This window comes from Octopus bimaculoides, chromosome 10, assembly GCF_001194135.2.
Source record: "Octopus bimaculoides isolate UCB-OBI-ISO-001 chromosome 10, ASM119413v2, whole genome shotgun sequence".
Lineage (NCBI taxonomy): Eukaryota > Metazoa > Mollusca > Cephalopoda > Octopoda > Octopodidae > Octopus > Octopus bimaculoides.
Window position 1 is genome coordinate 87,509,101 of NC_068990.1, and position 6,444 is coordinate 87,515,544.

The following is a 6,444-nucleotide window of genomic DNA, read 5'->3' on the forward strand; positions in this document are numbered from 1 at the left end:
GTGCATAATTATTGCGGCTTTTTTCAACAAATTTTATTCAACAAAAACAATAACATGTTACAAAAAAACATCGTTAAATGATTATTCCGGAGCACATTCACCATCTACTTCAAGTACTGCTTCCCATTTGCTTGACAGACGGTCAGACCGTCATTTAAAGATGTTTTTGTTAAATATTGTTATTGTTTTTGTTGAATAAAATTTGTTGAAAAAAAGCCGCAATAATTATGCACCAACCCAATAGTATTCTTGAAAGGAATATTAGATTTTCGGATTGAGTTCGGATTCAAGAAGAGATGAGATGCAGCTTTACGATCATAGAGTGCTGCAGGGTCAGTGAAGATAATATGGAGCGCCTAAAGAAACATGCTAAACCATGATGAGTATATTTGTAGATGAGCTGTATCTGCAGAAGGGCAGTGCACTTAAAGGTTAGTGAAAAAGAGAACTATGCCAAACTAATGAGAAACTTGCAGTTACTCTATCTGGAGTATAACTTCAAAATTCATACCTGTGATAATTTTGGGTATTTGAGTAACTAACTGCCTCAGTTGCTTGAGAAACTGGATTTCACAATACTAGAATGTCACAGCTAATTATGAAATTTCAAGGAAATTTTGATTGCATGCTGTTAATACAACTATGAATAAAATGTATAACATTCCAGGAGTTTAGCGTAATGAGTGTATATGCACACGTGTTGGCACGAAACGTATATCTATGTACGTATATATGCATAAGTGAAAACACTGAAATTCAAACATGCAATGATATCCATGCAAGTGCACTCATTTAAACGCTTGCGAATGCATGCATACGTACATACACACACACACATATATGCATAGATTACAATAAAAGAGCCTTGTTCTGGGTTTGAAAGACACACTTTCTCTATTAAAAGAAAAACATTTTTTACTAAAACCAGAAAAATACATACATGCATATATACATACGCATATACATATATGCGCACACATACTCGTGTACTAAGGTGACACGTACACCTATTAAATGAGTACAATTACATACACACGTACAACTTCTTCTTTGCATACACTAACTCGTATATTCGCAAATCTCGGGAATTGTCTTAAGTCAAACAAAAAAGCCTTGTCATTTTAATGACCGGCTTGAATCTTGCAAAGAGCTCAAATTTCAAAGAAAAAAAAGCATACATGGACACATATATAGACATAAAGTCATTCATGTATGCGTAGATACTAACACACAAACATTCTTACATACATATATAGTCATTCATATATGCATACACACGTACGTCCATACGAACAAACGCACATACATATATGTAAACACACACACGCACACAAACAGACGTACATAAATACATACATACATACATACATACATACATACATACATACACACATGCATGCATGCATGTATACATATATTTTTAAGTTCAGTGTATACAGCCTTTGAGTGTGGTACACTATCATTACGACAGCAGTTATTAAATAGTGAGAGCAAAAATATTATGGTTACATCAATGTAAATGCCTAAAATTGAAGAGGGAAAATCGTATGGACGGTTCTATAGCGAACACTAGTTAACATCTGAAAAAGTACTCGATTACAGATGACCTCCCATGGGAACCCAGAATTGCTGAACTTACATGTTTCAACAAGTACATTCAAGATAAATATTCTGCGTACCCCCTTCCCTCTCCCCAAATGCAAATAAAACCCCCACAAAAAATCGAGGATGATGCCAGCATTAATATATTTCGAAGAATCTGATGTTACAATCCAAGAGCATGGAATACTTATTGAAATATGTAATGCAAAAGACAATACAGCTCTTAACTCACAAGATTCAGCTATGGAGATCAATTACATCACTCTTCCTAGGAATACATTACACATGTGCTCAGCAAATGCCTCAACATTTCATCATTGTAATAACTCCCATGATGAAATGCATTGTCGCTAAAATATTATGATCTGTCATCCGCAGGAAGACTGCTCTGTGATGAATATAGATGTTGCCCTCGTTATTGAATGCCTTCACACATATCAAATCAAAGAATATTGCAACATTCCCAGTAAAATATCTGCCAAATGCGATCTTAGCCGAAGAGGTCAGCTGAGCTGCAGATGTGAACATTTCTTCAGCAATCAATGAAAAGGAAAATATTTATGGATGGAAACTGCAGCTTACTTATCCTAAATCACATCTATGCGAATGATTATTTGTTATCTTAGTAAATATTTTATATAACGATCCGAAAAATTTGGATTTTAGGGAAAAAAGAAAATAACTGGTTAGCATGCACTTCACAAATGAAATCTATATTTGTAGAGGAAAAGTAAAAGTAAGTGTTTTCTAAAGTTAGTTCAACATGTAACATTTGATATCTTTATTCAAGCTAATTCAATACCCGTCGCTTTGCTGACGGCAAGATGGTAACATTTTAAATTTTATCTGTTTGCCCATTTCAAATTCTGTCTTTTATATAAAATAAAATCTGTTTCAATATAAAGTCTTTGAAAGAATTTGTATGTCATTAACTTTACCTCTTATTCCATTTTTAGATAAAATAAAGTTTTATTAAGCGCTTTTTACTTGGGTAAATTACTGAAATTTTTATTGTCTTTCTCAGCGAGGTCTTAATAAATTAGTATTTAATATTGTTGAACTAAATACTTATATTTTAACAATATTATATTTTCTATTCTATTCTGCAAAGACTGTATGTACATTGTACAATATTTACATTAACTTGATTGAAGTATAGCCTGTCTTGGACTCCTGACCGGTACATCGTACCACATTTCAAAGATTATGCACCTATAGTCCAATAACAAAAAATAGCTACGAAATGTCTAATGAACAAAAGAGACAATGAAACCCTCAAACTCCTAAGATGCAGTCTTAAATGTCAATTATATCACTGTTATAAAGAAAAATACTGCACACATGATAAACGGCTACCCACAATGTTGTCTTCAAAACAATATGCAATGCTGTTCTACTGATAGATTGCATTTTGCTAATGATTTTCGTCAATTTTATTCCATTTACATCTCTTTTTCTCATGAACTACCATGCAACATCGATCTCCATGACCAACACCTCACTACCAAACGTTTTTTGTAGAAGTTTTGAGCTACAAACTCTTTGCTGTAAAGGGGACTCTGTCATGGCTTGTTTTGTTACTGCAGGGAGCTGTCCTTCATTGACACGGAGGTTTATGTGTTTGATTAACATTCTACACCACGGTTTTTAGTCGTTGAGAGGCAACAATAGCTGCAGGAGAGCGTTTCTTTTTTTTTAATTATTCTTAGTTTTTATTCAGTTGTTTCTAATGATTGAAGTTTATTGTTGTCGCATTTTCTGATATTGAGTATTTAAGTACCTTTCCTTTTCATATCTAGTCTTTTTGTCCTCCATCTGTAATCTCTTCTGAATTGTTCTAGTGATGCGATCTCTCGCACACAGACTTGCTTGACATCTGCTCTAATTGAACTGAATTCATTCTTGACCAATCAGTGATTAGTGCTCTACTAAATCAAGAGGCGTACCTAATGACTGACAACCCAGACACTCCTATCGGCCCTCTTCATACGCATGCGTTGCTGCACTACTGCCCAGCACACACAATATGGTTCACATATTTCTGATCTAAGAATAAGACATTTCTTTGCACGATGCTATCAACATAAGTGTGTTCTATCTATGTACGATACTGTCGATAGAACAGAACGCTTTTTAAATATGTTGTTGTCAGAACAAACCATTCTACACATGGTGCCATATGAAGTGCAAATTTTTCTATTCGCTGTCGTTAAAAGAGTAGGTCTTTTTCTACATACGTTCTTACATGTAGAAGAACAGCTATTCATAATCTTTTAGATAAGACTTTACTTGAAAGCACTTTAATAGCTCATTGTATAGACACGCACACAGTAAAGATAGTCGCTTTAATTGTGAAGACACATTCATCGTTTATACAAATTCAGTTGCTTGAACACAGGCGCAGTTTATACAAGCTCTCTTGTATTGACACATACAAACTCACACATACATACTTCCAAATGCATACATGAACGCAGCATTCGCTGCTCAATTACCATAGCTTGCTCTGCTCGAATTAACATTCATTTTCGCTGAAATAGAAGCTTTTGTAAATTCACACATATACTTCCAAATGCACAAGAAGTGGTAGAACGCAGCATTCACTGTTCAATTACCATGGCTTGCTTTGCCCGAATTAACATCCATTTTCGGTGAAATAGAAGCTTTTGTGATATCTTCAACATTATTCTGACACTTTGACTTATTGAAATCAAATACCAGTTGCAAGTTGGAATTATATTCCTTTTTATATTTTCCACGGAATAAAGCAATTTGCTATAATTAATTCTGTACTCTACCTTCTACATTGATTGTAACTATATTTTCTTTCCAGGCTGAAATATTTGATGGTAACTTCAAGTTGTCTACTTGGCTGCTTTTTAAGTCTCTCTCCCCTTCGGGAAATGTATTGAAATATTTTAATTTTGTGCATCTATTTGCATATTTCAGGTTTTAGGCAGTTTTATTCCTTTCCCCCTGTTGACATAGGTCTGCACTTCTAAGATTATTGTCTGGTACAAAAGAAATGCCTGAGCATGTAAGTCATGTTGTGTTTATGATCACCCTTTTCACATTCATCACTATTTGTCTCTATTAACAATATTACTGACGTTATATCTATACCCCTACTTCGAATTACGCTGATAATCAGTTTTGTGCTTCATATTTCACTGATCAATAACATATGTAACAATGTAATCAGCTGTGGGCATCTTCCATTTTTGAAGCATTGTTCTGAATGCAACAGATCAAAGTAATTACCAACATTGTTATCACTGTTGTTGTTGTTGCTGTTGATGGTAGTGGTGGTGCTATCATCACGTGTCTAATAAAGATTAAATATTTTGTCTTGTATTCTCAATGTTGATGTTAGACTTAATGCCAATATTGGAATTATTATTGCTATTTGGATAAATATTCCCACGCGCCAATAAAATGTGCATTCTCTTTATCTGCCCCCCCCCCCACAAAGAGAAAGGTAACTACTCTGACTGCTATATCTTAACTTCCGTCGTCGCCAATGGAGTCGTGTTGAAAATAATTTCTCACGTAAAAGCAGAAAGAAAATAAATAGCCCAAATTCTTTTCAGATATGAAGAAGATATATAAATAATTAAAATTTCTTCCTTTTCCTTCATATAACGTTAACAGAATAAACATTAAAAACTAGCATTTGAATGAAAAAAATATTACAAAATCAAAAGGAATGCTCTTGCGAATATGTCTTTCCGCCGCGGCAAAAGCCACCACAAACGGCAATAAGGAAAATAACATTTGCACGCACGCGCACCACCACCCCACACCCACCCACACACCCACACACACACACACACACACATGCACGCACGCACGCACGCACGCACGCACGCTTATATATGTATAAATATACATACATATGTGTATGCATGAAAGTATGCATATATATGTATATATACATAGTGTGCATATATGTATGTATATATACATATATATATATATATATATATATATATATATATATATATATATATATATATATATATATATATATATATATATATATATATATATATACTGACACGCATGCACAGGTTATGGCTGCATACATGCATGCGTAGGTGGTTTGGGTGGGCGTATGTATGTCTTTATTTCCAGCTATTTCGTGATCAGCTCTATCTCAAATTCATGTCTCGTTTTATTCAGAACTATGCTGTTTATAATCTAACAATATATTTCGTTTATTTTTGCAGCTTAAACATTTCCTCGCGACAAGCTATTGCATGTTTTATTACAAAAATTAAGGACTGGGAAATAATTAAACACTGGTGATATTGCATTATTGATGTAGAGAAGACAAGATAGACTGATTAGATAGACGAAGAGAGAGAGAGAGAGAGAGAGAGATAGAGAGAATTATAAACAAAATATATTTTTAGTGTTGGCAGCATCATTCGCTACCAATTCAAAAATGCCACGGTTCAAATTATTGCTAGCGTTTCTTTTTTGTCCTCTGGAGAGAAGATGGCAGAAGTCACTCCTTGACATCTGAGAAATAGCAGAGTCGGATATATATATATGTATATATATATATAAATGCAGTATAAGGAAAGGGAAAAATTGTAATGTGTAGTCGATCTTTAATTCAATTCAAATCCATGTTGGTACGCAACCAATATACATTCTACAAATTGTTTCGGAGTCTAATTAATTCCAAAGACAAAAACGAAAAACTCTTCATGAAATACAAATTAGATTCCTCATGAGGAATAACATACTAGTATGAATGATTACGACCAACCAAAATACACATATATAAATATATGTGATCTATTTCTAGCACATTAAATGTCCACGTTAGTGGTC

At 33.9% G+C, this 6,444-nt stretch overlaps 1 protein-coding gene across 4 annotated transcripts in view; it reads right to left on the reverse strand.

The window, feature by feature from the left end:
• Positions 1 to 6,444, reverse strand: part of LOC106869943 (QRFP-like peptide receptor) — a 58,081-nt gene that overhangs the window by 32,101 nt on the left and 19,536 nt on the right. The gene's annotated exons all lie outside the window — the stretch shown is intronic.